Source organism: Pogoniulus pusillus, chromosome 11, assembly GCF_015220805.1.
Source record: "Pogoniulus pusillus isolate bPogPus1 chromosome 11, bPogPus1.pri, whole genome shotgun sequence".
NCBI classification, from domain to species: domain Eukaryota; kingdom Metazoa; phylum Chordata; class Aves; order Piciformes; family Lybiidae; genus Pogoniulus; species Pogoniulus pusillus.
In genome coordinates, this window is record NC_087274.1 from 11,580,093 (window position 1) to 11,597,060 (window position 16,968).

Consider the following 16,968-nt stretch of genomic DNA (forward strand, 5'->3'; position numbering starts at 1 on the left):
TGGCAAAAGACAGGCACCAGAAAAGCCTGGCGCTGTTCCAAGGGCTCTGTGCCACTTGATGGCTCTGGGAGGCCTGACCCACGCAGATAAGTGGTTTGTGCAGCTTTATCGGAGCCCAGCAGCCTGGCATTTGCATGTCCCCCCTCCCCTCACACACTGATGAACGTCTTCCCCCCCACACACCCAAAGCAAACCAACCCTCCCAGCCCCCAGCAGCAGTTCCTGGGAGCCACTGGGCAGTTGATAACCCCGGGCAAGTGTTGACCATTTGAAACCAGTGCAGAGCGATGAAATCAGAGGAAATGACTTGCAATCAGCAGGAGATTTCTGAGGAGCCTGCAATTGAGCTCCATTGTTTGGTCATTTGCTGGTAGATTGGATCTCTGATAGCTTAATTGCTTGTCTGTTTGCCTGCAAGACTTCAATCTAACTCAAGACTTTCTGCTTTCCTGTGACTTGCTCCTTCCAGGCTTCCCAATCCATTGACCTGTTATAGTATCACCCTGAACTGCCTGCGCAACATTTTTGGGGGGAGATCCGATCCCTGCCAAAGTCATTCATTCTCTGTGCACTAGGGAGGAGTCAGAGCTTCATCCTCTGAATCTGCCCCGTTTCTGGATTTCACTGCGCTAACTCCTGCCTTGACCCTTTTTAGGTGAGGAGCACAGCCCAGAGTAAACTCACCACCACGGATGCAAGGACTTTTTTACTAGCTTGAGTCAGGAGATCTGGGCGGGATCTGGGCTTATCTTGGTTATCTGAGATGGCAGCGGAAGGGAGAGGTCAGACAGCGGTGCTCAGTCAGCCAGCACTAAAAGAACTACAGTAGTGATTGTTCAGCCTTTTCTCCTAATGACAGTTCCCCCGAAGTTGCCAATGCTGCCCATGAAAGCACAGCCTGAAACACCTAGATCGGTTTTCAAAGGCTCTACATTAAGTGACAGGATCAGGAGGTGGAAATGTCACTGAAGCCCAGTACTGAGCTGTGGTGGTGGGTTGTAAGGTGGGATGGGAGCTGGGGAGGATCTGCTGGGGGTCTGCACTCACTCACAAATCAAATTACTGCCTGTGCCCGGGCCGGGGGGTGCTGGGGGTGTCCTGCATGTGGCTCTCTTCTGCAGGCGACCAGGCAGTCAGCGTGGATCCACACCATGCTCTGCTGCACTGGTTTCTCCTTGAACTGCTCCTGTCTGTTTCTGGTTTCATCACTTTCAACCTGACATTCGCTCTAATTGGGATAAATAATCACAGCCTCTTGTAAGACAGAACCTCGTGAGTCAGCACTTCAAGATTCCTTGCTCCCGACCTTCTTGCTTTTCACCTCCAGGAGCATATTCACAGGCTGCTGAGACAGTTTGGGGCCAAGGTGTTGAGCCAGAACATCAACACCTTCCAACCACTGCAGACAGAACCTCTGAGAAATATCAGAGTAAAACCCCACGTGGGAGTTGCAGTTTGGTGCTGGGCATCTGTAAATCCCTGCAGTGTTTTTGGAGGAAGGAAGGAGTCTGCCTTCAGCCACTGTGATGGAGTCAGGAGCTCTTCTGGAGATTAAGCCAGTCCTGGGGACTAGAGTGACGGCAGGGCACTGGCCCCAGTCTGTGCTGGGGGTCCCATCCCCTGTGTGGGCAGCTGCTCACCCTGCCTAGAAACCAAACCTGAAATAGAGAAAGGGAAGAGGAAACAAAACCTCTGCGATGGAAACAGCACAGATGCGGCTCGGCAAATTCCCTCAGCCTCTACCAAAGTGACTCTTTGAGGAAGGGTTTTTGGGTAACTGAGTTTCTCTCAAAGTCCCCAGCCAGCAAATGCCCTTGTAGATGCCTTCTCCACACATGTTCCAGCTGGAGCATCTACCTCTGAGCTGCTTCTCCCATTCCAGTGGAGGCCATGGCAGGGACAGATCTCCCACACGTCCCTGGGCATGCAGAAACCCTTGCAGGGTTGCTTGATGTCTGCCTCTCCTGTCTGACAAGTTCTTAGCTGGGTTCACATGTTCTTGTCTGTGCTTTGAAAATCTGTGTCCTCTGCCACAGCCCTGCACGTTGTGTCCCACCAGTACATTGCCAGGAGAGCTGGGGAGCAGCTCTCCCATCCCAGCATCCATGCTCTTGGCTACACCAGGGCAGCCCAGACTCCAGAGCAGATACAAACCACAGCTCCTCCAGCCACTTGTGCACACAGCACAGAGCAGCCAGGTACCAGTGGGAGCAGAGCTTGGGCCACTGGCCCACAGTGGTTTGAGCCAGTCCTCAGGATGTTTCTCCCCTTCAGCATGAGGTTTTCCCCTTTGAAAAGCAGAACTTAATTTGTCATCAGCCCTGAAACTCTTAAATAGGGGCAGGAAGCCAAGGAGGTGAAGGGCTCCTTCGAGTGCGGCACAGCCACTCCTGGGTACATGTTGCTCCGGGGAATGAGGACTGAACCTGCAGCTGTCCAGTGAGTGGGATGGAGGAGAAGTTCCTGATCTGGACCTGGATTCTCCTCCCAGGTGAGAGCAGGTTCTTCTTGTGTGGATGGGAGTGGGTAAGGGCTCACTGGGGCTGTGCCAACCTTCCAAACTCCACATCCTCATTCAGCAGAATTGGAAAGGCCTTGCAGATAAATTTCTTCCCTCCTTTCCCCTCTGCTAAGAACTGATTATTCCAATCCTGAGCAGAGGCTGGCAACTTCTTCCAACTCTAAGACCCCTAAAGACACCTCAGCAGGGAGGCTGTGAATCCTGTGACCCCCTCAATACCATGAGGGCAGTGGGCAGAGTGGGTAGGGCAGGCAGGATGGGCTTGGTACCTTGTGCTGCTTGCTGGCAGAGATGGCTTTAACAGAAACCCAAACACTTTGGAGTGGACAGCAGCACCCTGGGGGGGCTGGCCTTAGGGAAGGAACAAGTTGTGTACAAGGAGATGTTAGGTTGTGGTTGGACTTTTCCAACCAGGCAATTCTGTGATCCCACAAGGATGGAGATGAAGCTCCCTAGGGGGCTGCAGAGTGTGTGGGGTGCAAATATTTGGCATTTCTTCCTTCTTTTAAACATGGCCCTGGGGGAAACTGTCCTGCCCAAGGCTGGGAGGGGCAGCTCTTCTCCACAGAGCCCACTGGAAGAAGCAGAAGGGGGGTTACAGGCCCTGGGGTTTGATGGGGAGGCAAAGAAAAACTGTGTAGCTCCCCCACCCTGTGCCTTCCCTCCCTTCCTGGGCTCTGCACAGCCTCCCCCAGCCTGGCACTCGGTCCCCAGCCCTGCTGACTTTGGGAGAGGTTTTCTGGGTAGCATGGAGGAGCTCATGTGAAAGGAGGCCAGGCTTGTGCGTGGGCTTGTTCTGACATGGCCTCTGTCCCTGCAGGATGCTGGGCTCTGCGGGGGCCCGAGGAGGTGAGCGGCTTCCTGGGAGGCACTGTGGAAGTGCCCTGTGAATATGAGCCAGGGCTGGAGGAGGACAACAAGTACTGGTGCAGGGGCAGAAGCTGGATTTTCTGCTCCATCCTCGTTCAGACCACGGCCCCTGGTGATGAGGTGTGGGGGGGAAAGGTCTCCCTGCGAGATGACCCCACTCAGCATCTGTTTGTGGTGACCATTGAGAATCTCAGAGTGGAGGATGAAGATTGGTATTGGTGTGGGATCCAGGTAGATCACTATGACCCCATGTTCCCTGTCAGGGTGTCTGTTCTCCCAGGTAAGTGTGTGGCCTGGCCCTTCTGCTCTGATGGAGGCAGGAGGGGCAGAAGGAAAGGGGAAAGGGGAGGGTTTTTTTTGTGAGAGAGGATGAGGAGAGCTGGGGATGGAAGAAATCCTCTTCCCACTTCATCATCCTCTCTTGCTCCTGCACTGCACATTCTACCCTGGGGCCATGCTCAGCAAACCCACATCACCTCCCTGCCAGCAGCCCCTGGAGCCTTGAAGCTCTAAACCACCAACCCAAGGTACAGCCCAGGACTAAGGGACATGCACCATGGCATTTTGTGTCCCACCTCTTTGCCCTGCAGTGACCTCCACAACACACTCTGACCTCCACACCACACAGAGGGAAGAGGCACTCCCCTGGAGCTGGACTCCCCTGGAGCTGGAAACCACCATGTCTACACCAAAAGTCACAAACCAGCAGGCTGGGTGAGTGACAGTGCCAGTGCCAGTGCCAGCATTAAGGAGAGGGACAGTCCCCAGCCCAAGGACTGGGCATTACGAGGATGCAGCTGGCTCCAGCCCACCCACAGGGCTTTAGGGCCATGGGAGCATCTCTGGAGAAAGCAAAATGTGATGCAAAGGATGCTGCTGTAAGCCCTAAGTGTCCACTGATGTGGCTTCCAGAGCTCCCTGGTTCCTACAGGGCTACAGGAGACCCTCACCTCCCAGGCAGGTTCCTATGGAGGTGAGGGATGAATCTGTGCAGATCATTCATGTCAGCTTGTTCAAATACAGCTTGTACAGGCACATGGATCCCTGCCCAGGAAACCTGGGAAAAATCCTTGGAAGATGCTGTGTTTTGCTAAATGTAGGCACGAAAGTCCTCCCTGGGGCACAGGGCTGCAGAGAGGGCAGCACGTCAGGACAGGAACACCCCTTTGTCTCCTCCTAGCACCCCAAAACTGCTTGTCCTGGTCTTGACGCTCTCAGCTGCTCTGGTTTTGGGCATCATCATCTGCTGCAGGATGAGAAGAGCATCACTGAAGAAGAGCAGAGGTAAAGCAATGTGGGAGGCCAAGCCATGGCTGTGAGGTGGTTATGGGTGTCTCTGTGCTGCTTCCCAGCTCCTCTTCACCCAGTCAGTCCCCACTCTCTCCAGCTGCCCTCCAGCTCCCTTCCCAGGGTCTGGAGAGAGCTTGGGGCAAAAGGGTCTGATGCCCTGCCCAGGATCCCAACCCACTGAACTCCATGGTCCAGGGGTCTTTTGGTAAAGGCCAGACCTGAGACTGCACAGGAGCTGATGTGAGCACCTGTGGGTGGGCTCAGGACCCCCTGAAACCCTCCCCTTCAGCAAAGAGAGCTCTGTGTTGGTTTGAGCCATTTCTCTTGTTTTTCCCCAAGCACCTCAGGCCACGGAGATGAAGATGAGCAAGGACCTCCAGGTAGCGTGGGTGGATGGGCAGTGGGCTAGGGGTCTTGTGATGGCTTCATCAGGAGGGAACCACTGACTGGAGCCCCCCTTGTCCTCAATACACCTTGTGCCCTGCAGGTGCCTGCAAGCTGGGGACAAGCAACCATTTCCAACAACATCTACGTGAACACAGAGTGGGAGCTCAGCTCACCTGAGCATGACTATGAGAACAGCCCAGCCAAGGGGCAGGTAAAGAGGCTGAGGCAGATCCTGGGCCACACAGCAAGCTGCCCCATGGGTGCTCCTTGCTCCCAGCCCTGCAGCAAGAAGGGCAACAGTTTAGGGCAATGAGGCTGGTGCAGGGTCTTCAAGACAAGCCCTATGAGGAGCAGCTGAGAGAACTGGGGTTGTTTAGTCTGGAGAAAAGGAGGGGAGACTTCAGTGCTCTCTACAGCTTCCTGAAAAGAGGTAGGAGTGAGGAGGAGGCCAGCACCAGGGGAGGCTAAATTGGATATTGGGAAAAGCTTTTTCACTAAAAGAGTCATGGAATACTGGCCCAGGCTGCCCAGGGAGGTAGTGGAGTCATAGTTCCCAAAGATGTTTACAAGCTGTGTAGATGTAGATTCCACACAGCAGCCCTTCCCCTTCCTCTTTCCCTTTCCCCCTTTCCCCTTTCCACTTTCCCATTTTCCCTTTCCCCTTTCCCCTCACCCTTTGCCCTTCCCCAACTCTTGCAGGCAGCAGCATTCAAACCCTTCAGGAATGGGCATTATGCAGACAGAGGCTTTGAGTGCTATAGCCGAAGTGGACCTGCAAAGTGCCTCAAATGTTTGCATTTCTCCCCCATTCCAGGACTTGGAAAAGGGATCCATTTTAGGCTCCAGATCTCCAGAGCTGCAGGCAGTCTACATGAACCTGCAGTGAGCAGCTTCACTCTCATGAAGCCTCATGTCTGAGAGCATCATTCCCTGCAGCGTTCCCAGCATCCAGGTTGTGTTTTCCCGCTACTGCCTGAGCTTCTTCTGTGTCTCCCACGGAGATCTCCTGTATCCTGCAGAAGTGATCCCTATCTGCTTTGTACCACATGAAACTGGGGACCCCATTGTGCCAGGGGGTCTCTCACTGTACCACGGAGGTACCTTTGTGTGGCAGGAGGTCCCTCAATGTGCCACACACACCACTGGGCCAGCAATATTGTTCACCCCCACCCTGCCATGAGGTTATTAAATGAAATGAGGTCAGAGGATTTGGGATGTGTTTAAAATATCTCCCAACCAAGGGTTAAAAGCCCAACATCCCCAGGCTGTGCTTTGAGGACCAGGAGGTGTTGTACCCTGGCAGTCCTTTCTCAGCCTCCTCAGTTCTTGTGCTCAGCAGTGGGCAGCACAGCAGGAGGAAGGGGAGGTCTGTGTCCAGTTAGAGATGTGACCTCCATCTCCTCTTTGGTCCTGGTGACTCTGAGGTGCCCCACAAAGGAAGTGATGCTGTGGCCAGTGTGGTCACCCCTGTTCCTGCACAGCCTTCAGACTTCTGCTTCTTTATTTTCTCCTGGCACCTTGCTCCCTTTTCTCTGGGTCTTTGTGCTGAGCCAAGAGGCTGAAGGGCAGGGTGGGGTGGGGGTGAGTCACAGAATCACAGAATTAACCAGGTTGGGAAAGATCTCGGAGATCATTGAGTCCAACCTACCACCTTCTAATTAACTAAACCATGGCACCAAGTGCCTCATCCAGTCATCTCCTTTTAAACAGCTCCAGGGATGGGGACTCCACCACCTCCCCGGGCAGCCCATTCCAATGCCAATCACTTGCTGTGGAGAGCTTCCTCCTAACATCCAGCCTAGACCTCCCCTGGCACAACTGGAGGCTGTGTCCCCTTGTTCTGTTGCTGGTTGACTTGGAGAAGAGACCAACCCCACCCGGCTACAGCCTCCCTTCAGGTGGTTGTAGAGAGCAACGAGGTCTGCCCTGAGCCTCCTCTTCTCCAGGCTGAACAATCCCAGCTCCCTCAGCCTCTCTTCATAGGGCTGTGCTCCAGCCCCCACTGGATCCCTGCAGAGCTCAGCTGCAGGGGAGTCTAATTGTGCTCCCTCCAGCCCAGCCTCCTGTGCAGACATCAGGTTTTCATCTGTGTGTGGCAGGCTGTGGAGCTGCAGAAGGAAAAGCCCCTGTGTGGGTGGGCCACAGCATCCACCCAAGTAGAATCACTCTTCTGTGAAACAGAAACCTGTGCTGCACTTCTAGAGAGGAGCAAAAACCACAACGATAGAAAGCAAGAGAAGTAGGCAGATGGTGCACAAAGGGCTTGTGGACAGCCTTGTGGCAGCAGCCTGGGCAGTGGGTGGCTGAGCTGGAGCTCAAGCTAGGGGGAAACTCAGCTCTATCCCTGCTCCACCACAGGCCAGAGGATCTCTCTGGGAGCCACTTGCTCCCAAGAGCAGCCCAAGCCTCATCATCTGCAAGAAGCTCTGGTGCTGAACAGAGAGGGGGAGCTGCTGCCTGGACCAGCTCCAGGGATGCAGCCATGCTTCCAGTTTTCCCTTGAGCCTCAGTGTGGTCATGCCTGGGCTAAACAAGCCAGAGGAAGCCCCAAATCCTCCCAACCACTCCATCCCAGTGAGCACCACTGACAGAGTCAACCCACAGCTACCCAGCCACGGCCCTTGGTGCAGTTACAGCAGCTCTGGGTGATCTCCAGATCACTTCTGCTCCCTCCTTTCCATGCAGCTCATGTCTCCCACTTGTCTCCAGACCACCTTGGTGCACAAATCCCAGCAAAGCCTGAGGGGCTGGGGCCAGGCACCCTTACCTCAGCAAGGGCCTGGCATGTGCTTCTTAGCTGAAACACAACCCAAGGGCTGAGCTGACACCTGCAGAGGCTCGAACTGGAGTGGGAAGAGGACAATGTAGTGTGTCCACAGATCCACCCTGCTGCTGCCAACCCTGTGGGGGTCTCAGGGTCCCCAGATGAAAGGGAAGGAAGCAACAGACTCTATAAAAACCACCCAAGATCTGCAGGTAAATACTGCCCAAGGAAGTGATGGGATAAAGAGGCTTGAGAAACTCCTGGAACACTCAGGTGTGTGCACCTGACTCTGTCCTAGAGAGTTCTGTGTGAATGATCATGAGGGAAAGTCAAAATCGAGAGTGAAAAGCTGGAAAAGGAGGATTTTCCTGGTTCACATCCTTCTCTCAGGTAAGATATGGAAGCTCAGATCAGGTAGTTCCCACCTCATGGGCTCTAGCATGTGTGGAGAGGCTGGGACAAAGCCTTCTGCTGTCACAGCCCAGGCTCTTGCTGCCACATCAAGAGCTCACATGACACTGTTGTTTTCCTGTGGCCAGCGGGTTACTAACAGACTTGATCTCTGAGATATGTTTGTTGCTGCCAGATGGGGCAACCAGTGGCCCTGCTGCCCTGCAATGGGCCCTGGGTCTTCCTCGGGGCTTTTCACCAGTCCACAAATGGTCTTTCCTCCTTTCAGTGGGATCTGAGGCTTCCTTTGGGCTTTCAGCAAGTCCACTTGGGCCAGGGAGATATGAATAGGTGGTAACTGCTGACAGCAAGGAAACCAGGAGGTGGGACATGGGCAGTCAAAGTGCTCTGGATGGTCATAAACCTCTTGCAGGAGAAGTTTCCAAACTTCTGCCTAATTGCAGCATGGTACCTCACATACTGGATGGAGCAGAGGGGAAGATCCTGGATTTAGGTTCCTCCTTTATCCTCAGCAGAGCCAGAAGCTGGTGGTGGTTTGAAAGATGCTTGGATGAGGAGTTTAGGGACGTGGTCTAACAGTTGTGAGCAGGGAGATGTTAGCTTATGGTTGGACTTGATGATCTTAAGATCTTTTCCAACCAGGAGATTCTATCATCCTGATTCTCTCAGCAATCAGTCTGTCCAAGGAGTGGGTAAAAGCTGCTGAGAGAGGGTAAAAGCCCAGCTCAGGAAGGGCAGCTACAGCCTTGGGGCCACTCATCCCACAGTTTGAGTCCTCTCCACGTTGTAGTTTATTACTACAACCATAAAGGTATAAAAGCTGATAGGATGGTGCACAGAAAGCTGGTTTGTACTGGTTTGCTGTCCTGCTGGTGGAGCACAGGGCAGGAAGAAACTGCGAGCCACAAGGCTTAAACTGAGGAGCCCAAAACTGAATACTGTGTTCAATTTTGGGCTCCCCAGTTGAAGAGGGACAGGAATCTGCTGGAGATAGTCCAGCAAAAGGCGACGAGGATGATGAGGGGACTGGAGGGCATGGCTTATGAGGAGAGGCTGAGGGACCTGGGGCTGTTTAGTCTGGAGAAGAGAAGACTGAGAGGGGATTGGGCACTGTGGTAAAGGGTTGGACTTGATGATCTGTGAGGTCTCTTCCAACCTTGGTGATACTGTGATACTGTGTGTGTGATTTGATAAAGGTTTCTAAGTATCTGAAGGCTGCCAGGAGGGGGGAACAGGCTCTGCTCGCTGCTCCCTGGGATAGGACAAGGAGCAGTGTGTGTAAATTGCAGTAAAAGAGGTTCTGCCTCAACACAAGGGGGAACTTCTTTACTGTAAGGATAACAGAGCACTGGCACAGGCTCCCCAGAGAGATTGTGGAATCTCCTTCTCTGGAGCCTTTCAAGGCCTGTCTGGATGTGTTCCTCTGTGCTCTGTGTTAGATAGAATTGTCCTGCTCTGGCAGGGGGTTGGACTCGATGATGTCCTTGGGTCCCTTCCAACCCCTAACATCCTGTGAGCCTGTGAACCTGTGATCCAGCTTCAAATGAGGTCTGCAGGAGTGGCAGGAGAGCAGTGGAGAAGCTACTACTGGAGAAACTGGACCCTGGACCAGCAGCATGATGCTCCCCCTCCATGGATGTGCCAAATCAACACTCCTGTGCTGGCCTGTGAGTGCCTCTGGGGTTTGCTGACACAGGTGAATCAGTGCAGGGTTGCACCTTGCCCTGTGCAGGACTCATGGAGAGGCACAAGGTCTTCTCTGGGTGGTTTTTCCCTGCCACCTTCCACCCAGTTTGGTTATTACTGCAGCAAATGGATTTATTGGTGTCAGGCTGCGAGTTCTGGTGGCCCTGCCAGGTGTCAGCTGGTGCACAGCCACATCTTGGAGTTACTTTCATTCTTCTGCTGACATCTAGTGTGGAAAAACCTGTAACACACAGCACTAAATGGCATGGGAGGTTTGGGTACTGGGCAGATGAGGCTGTTTCTTGCCCTGTTCATGGCTAAGCAGGCACCACCACCTTCCTCTGTGGGAGACAGTGAATTGGGTGACCAGCAGCAAGGGAAGATCCTGCAAGCTGGTGCTCGCTGGTGTTTTCAGGTGGAGCTGCTGAAAATTCATCCTAGCTGGAGCAGGAGAATGCATTGCTCTCTACCATTGTTTGAAAGGAGGTTGGTGTGGGGTGTGGGCTGCTCCCTTCTGCCATGAAACTAGCGACAGAACAAGAGGAAATGGCCTCAAGTTGCACCAGGAGAGGTTCAGGTTGGACATTAGAAAATAACTTATTGACTGAAATGGTTCCCAAGCCCTGGAACAGGCTGCCCAAGGAGGTGGCTGAATGCCCATCCCTGGAGGTGGTCAGAAGCTGTGTAGACAGGGCACTGGGGGACACGGTTTGGTGGGCATGGAGGTGCTGTGCTGACAGCTGGACTCGAACTTAGAGGTCTTTTCCAAAGCCTTGCAGCAGGGTTTAGGCTGTTGCTGGTGGCAGTGGGAACAGTCCAGTGGGATGTGATGGCATTTCTGGTGGAGAAGAGGAGTGTGCCTGTGAACTACATCAACAGGATCCACTGACAGGACGAGGAGTAATGGGTTTAAACTGGCAGAGGGGAGATTTAAACTGGATGTTAGGAAGAAGTTCTTTGCAGTAAGGGTGGTGAGACACTGGCACAGGTTGCCCATTGAGGTTTTAGATGCTCCTTCTCTGGAGGTGTTCAAGGCCAGGTTGGATGAGGCTTTGAGCAAACTGTTCTAGCAGGAGGTGTCCCTGCCCATGGCAGGAGGTTGCAACAGATGATCTTTGAGCTCCCTCCCAACCTAAACCATTCTATGATTCTATGACCTTTAGGCTAAACAATCTCAGTTCTCTCAGGCTCTCCTCATGCTCTCTAACATGCAGTATCATAGCCTAAATGTCAGGAATCTGCTAATTTGGTGGCTAGGACTGCTGTGAACTCAGGAAGAGCTCCAGCATGGATGCACTGTTGACACTGGGCTGAAGGAGAAGCATTCTCAGGCCATCATGGAGCCTGGCATCTCCTTGTGCTTCTCTTTATAGAGCTCCACCTGAGAGCATGTTCTTGCCTAGAAACAGCTCTATGCTATCACAGAACCACAGAGTTCTGTGATAGGGGTTGGAAGTGACCTCTGGAGATCATCTAGTCCAAACCCCTTGCCAGAGCAGGATCACTTAGAGCAGGTTGCCCAGGATGGCACTTACTAAGTGGAGAAAGCCAAGGCCTGGAGAAGTGGCCATGAAGCAGGGTAAGCTCACCATGCTGTCCTGCCTCTGTGATGAGCTCATTGCTGGGGACTGGCAGCGTTACCCTGCCTGCTGTGACAGCAAAGCCCCCAGGCAAGGTGTGATTTGGTCAAAACTTAGTGATTTATTTTATTTGCTGAAGCTGGAACTTCTCAGAGGTCCTGCTAAAGCTTCCCTGAGCAACGTGTTTCAAATCCAGGGCAGGGGGGAAGACTTTCTTGTCAGACCTAGAGAGAATGAGAAACAGGCAGACAAAAAGGGCATGAACCTGCAGTGTGAGCAACAGAGACCAAACTCCCTGCTCACCTCCCTGCAGACAAGATGCATGACCTCACCACCCCCCCGAGTCCCCCAGGAGCAGGGTCAGCCTGGGAGCTGCCTCTGCTTTATCTTCTGGTGAACAATTTCAGATCTCTTCTTGACAGGCAGTGGGAGCACCGTGCTGATGGCAAGAGGTGTTTGGAGCCCACTGTTTCTTGCCTGGCTTCAGTGACAGCTGTGAGGAGGCGTTAGCAGGTGGTGGGGTGATCAAAGGGAGAGGGGAGGCATTCCCCAGTCCCAGAGGGATGCTGGTTCTCACTCCAACGCCACCTTAGAGCAGAGGGCAAGGGAGACCAGGGGTTTATGCCTGCTCCCTTTGGCTTTGCCCTGGTCTTTCTTTAACATGATTAACAGCAGCAGTCAGCTGATGGTGATTTAGGATGTGGAAAGCCAGAGCTTTATCAGTGCCCCCATCCTGGCTCCTTTCAAGTCTCCAGTAGAAATCTCACCAGCAGGAAGGTGTAAACTGGCTCAGTTTGTGCCTACCCAAGGCAATGTGGCCAAGCATCATAAATCCCATCAGGCTGTGGACATCAGCACAGCCTGCTCAACAAAGGCAAGACTCCCAGCAGTGATGAAGAGAAGGCCTTGTGCTGCCTGGGGTCAGTGTCACAAAGTGAGCCCCAACTCCCTCAGTCTTGCTCACAGCAGAGCAGCTCCAGCCCTCTGCTCATCCTCATAGCCCTTCTCTGGACACCTTCCAGCACATCCATATCCCTCCAGGTGGGGTCTCACCAGTGTGGAGTAGAGGGGGAGGATCACTTCCCTTGCCCTGATGCCTGCATTTCTCTTGATGCACCCCAGGCTCTGGTTGGCTTTCTAGGCTGCAAGAGCACACTCACAGCTCATATTGAACTTCTTGTCCACCAGCACCCCCAAGTCCCTCTCCTCAGGGCTGCTCTCAAGCCAGTCCCTGCCCAGCCTATATTGGTGCTTGGGATTGCCTCGACTCACTTGAGCTTCCTCAAGTGTAGGTCCTGGGTACTTTGGGTTTAATCCTGAGCAGACTTTTAGGGATAGGTAGAGGCTGGTAAGAGATTTTTGGGCATGCTGAGTGAAATCCATCTCACCTAGCTTGGCCAGAGTCCTCTGTCAGCAACCCCTGGAGGTGTCTGTGTGCTGCTGCTGGCTGTGTCGAGAGCTTTAGACTATATATATATATATAAAAAACTGTAGTTAGGATCCAGAAGGACACTGAGGACAGAAAATCCAAATGAAATAAAGGTTTGTGGATTAAACTTCTCTGGAGTAGCCTCTTACAAGGAATTCAGTTTCTTTCCATTCATTTCAGGAGAACTAAACCGAGTGGTGGCCATTTTAATGCTGCTTACAAGGCTACAAAGAAGTTTAACGTGACTTATCTTAATCCACTTGAAAAATCAATTCAGATTAATTTCCCTGAGTGTCTTGCATAGTTTGCCTTTGATTTTACAGATGTTAATTGGTTTTATTGTGCTTGGCTGGAGCTGAGCACGGCTGTGTCTTCCATCAGTCACAATGAATGCTCCTGTGGTTATGTGCAGACTTTAAATACAGAGCTTATATGGGGGGTGTAGGGTGGAGAGTGCTCCTAGGTAGATCCTGTTAACAACTGCTCAGAATCACTGTGGTCAGCAGGAACCTCTGAAGGTCCTGAGTTCAGCCCTCCTGCTCAGAGAAGGGTCTCTCTGAACTGCCTCTCTCCCCAAAAGTTCTTGACTTGGAGCTTTCTCTGCAACTGAATGCCCAGGGGTTTATTTTGGGCTATGGACTAAGCTTCAGCAAGGAACATAAAGAACCAAAGAATAACCTTCTTTCCTTTGAGTCTGGTAGATCACTGGACCAGGCTGCTCACAGAGGTTGTGGAGTCTCTCTTGAAGTAATTCAAAATCCATCAGGATGTATTCCTGTGCAACCTGCTCTGAGTGGTCCTGCTTTAGTAGGGGAGTTAGACTTGATGATCTCTAAAGGTTCTACCCAACCCCCACCACTCTGTGATTCTGTGAAGTGGGGCAAGCTCCTTTGGCCCATGATGACTACCTGCAATGTCTACAAGGATGGAGACTCCAAAACCTCTCTGAGCAAGCTTTTCCAGCATTGGTCCACCTTTTCAGTGGAAACCTTCATTTTCTTTTATGTTTCAAACCCACTCCTTTCTCTTTTTGTTTCCCTTAGCATGTGGTGCAGAGACAGAGACGGAGACAATCAATAAGTGATCAACACTGCTCCCTGGGAATAGCCTGGGAGATCATCCAGATCACCCTGGAAGGTTTTAATGTTGATATAAATGTTGTTTGGCAAGCTTGTACTTCAGCTGCTACTCTTTTGAGGCTGAGACTTCTGGGGCTGATGCTTACCTTGGCATGACATACAGAACATTGACCAAACAGGTTCAGAAAGCACACTCAAAGAACATGTCCTGAAGCACCCTGCAGAAAGGGAGAGGGGCATGGCACAGTGATGTGGAGATGCCCCTCAAAATGGATGTGTTTGGCAGGGTAGAGGCCTGCATATCCTACCAATGGACCTTGTTCTTTCATGGGGTCACCTAGAGTGTCATGCACCAGTCTGAGTGTGGTTCTGCTGAGCCCCTCTGCTGGAAACTCAGGATAATGTGCCCGGGGCAAGATTCCAGTCTCATTCTGTTTCTTTGTCCAGCTGCTCCCTTGAAGGCAGCTGAGTCAGAAGCTGGCCAGTGCTTAGGTTCTGGTGTGGTGCCAATGCTTTTGCTGCAGGTAGCTGGGTGAAGGAGGGAGAGATGTTTCAATAAGGACTTTTGTAAGCAAATGTGGTTCTGAGCATCCCATTATTTAGAGGACAGAGCTTGAGAGTTCATGCAATTGTTTATCCAGGGGTCAATGCAGATTGTTCCCATCAGTATGTTATAGAATCATAGAATCAACCAGGTTGGAAGAGACCTCCAAAATCATCCAGTCCAGCCTAGCACCCAGCCCTATCCAGTCAACCAGACCATGGCACTAAGTGCCTCATGCAGGCTTTTCTTGAACACCTCCAGGGATGGTGACTCCACCACCTGCCTGGGCAGCCCATTCCAATGGGAAATCACTCTCTCTGGGAACAACTTCCTCCTAACATCCAACCTATGCTTCCCCTGGCACAACTTGAGACTGTGTCCCCTTGTTCTATTGCTGGTTGCCTGGCAGAAGAGGCCACCCCCCACCTGGCTGCAGCCTCCCTTCAGGTAGTTGTAGACAGCAATGAGGTCTGCCCTGAGCCTCCTCTTCTCCAGGCTAAACAACCCCAGCTCCCTCAGCCTCTCCTCATAGGCTTTGTGTTCCAGGCCTTTCACCAGCTTTGTTGTCAATGCAGATTGTTCCCAGCAGTATGTCAAACAATACTCTGGAGGATGGGGTTGTGCCACTGCCCTGCCATGCTGGCCTTGCCACACTGGTGTGAGTAAGCAGGCAGAAGCCAGGCTGACCAATGCTTTGTTGCCATTTTCCCTCTGCTGCACCTGGATAAAAGCTCTCAGCCTCCAACTCAGCTGTCAGATGACTTCAGGATCACTGTGGCACTGGAATGGTGGAAAGTGTCTCCTGTTCTTCACAGAGAGAGAAATATGTCATTGGAATGGGCTGCCCAGGAGGTGGTGGAGTTGCTGTCCCTGGAGATGCTCAAGAAAAGATTGGATGGGGCCCTTAGTGCCATGGTCTGGTTGATTGGCTACGGCTGGGTGCTAGGTTGGACTGGATGACCTTGGAGGTCTCTTCCAACCTGGTTGATTCTATGATCCTGTGATTGATCTTCCTGCCCTCCTATCTGCAAGGAGCACAAAGAGCTGCGAGTGAGGCTGGGGCAGGCATTGCTTCTGGCAGGGTCTTTCCGTGCAGTGACCCGCCCAGATCAGCCAAGTCTCTCTTCCTTCTCCAGGTCTGCGTCTCTCGGCTGGGGAGCCGCAGGCGGCTCTTGGGCCACAAGAGGGAGCTCTCAGCCCGCTGCTGGCTCTGCTCTCTGCATCTCCCTCTTGCCCTCCTCCTCCCCCTCCTCCTCCTCCTCCAGCAGTAGCATGGATCGAGCTCTCTAGCCCCTGTTCCCCAAGGGCAGCCCCCTGGTCTCCCTTTACTTGTCCCCCAGCCCTCCCCCTGTGTCTTTGCTCACGACTGTGGGACCCCAGGGAGCTAAAGCTGGTGGTGACTGAGGACTGCTCCTGTACTGGGTGACTTCCTCACTCCAGTGTCCCGGCACTCTGCCCATGTTCCTCATCTCCTTGGTGACTTTTGGCTTGATCCCAGACCAAGAGTGGCAGAGGAGACATCTGTAAGAGGGTCCTTTTGTGGGCTAATGTAGGCTAATGTGGGCTAATGCACTCTGCTAAGTGACCTTTGGGTACCCAAAGTGACATTTACAGCCTCCTTGCACCGAGGACTGAGGAGCAAAAGGATGGGAAGCAGAAACACCTCCATGCACACCCCACTGGTGTTCAGCAGGATGGGTCAAGCTGCAGGCAGCAGATCCGTGGAGCTGCAGGGACTGCTCAGAAATGCAGAGATCAGCAGAGACAGAAGAAAAAAGAGAAAGAAGCTTTTCCAAAGCACTTAGCAGAGTGCTAAGGCTCTGCTCTGCTCCATCATGGCCCCACCCTGCAAGTGAGGAAACTGAGGCAGGGGCTGGAGAAACCGTTTGCCAGTGGTCACCTGGTAGAGGAGAGCTTTTCAAGGTGCTTGATCAGTGCTGGGCCAAGTGCAGGGTTAGCATCAGGCTTTTAACTCAGGCACTTCCATCCCCGGGGCTGTGATGGGCAGCACAATAAACATCTATCTGTACATTCAAGTGCAGAAGTGCTAGGGGAGAGTAAAGGAAAAGGCACCAGGGCAGGGGAATGTGCACATGGTTCTTCTACTGCTCACCAAAGGGTTGGCCAGAAGCCAGATTCTAATTTTTTGAAAGCTTTCCTGGGGAGAACAAGATAAAGAAAACCCTGCAGAAGGCCAAGCCAAAGTCACTGGGTGTTGAAATCCAAATGTTTTAAGTTTATTCTCATTTAACCTCTAGAAAAATACATGAAATGGAAACAGAAACCCCCTTGCTAAGGGCCCAGTGAGGCAAGAGTCAGAGTCTCATGAAATGGTCCTACAAGATGCAGTGTCTCAGAGATGAAGCTGGACAGGAGATGTCCATTTCATGTCTCTTTAGCAGCTTCA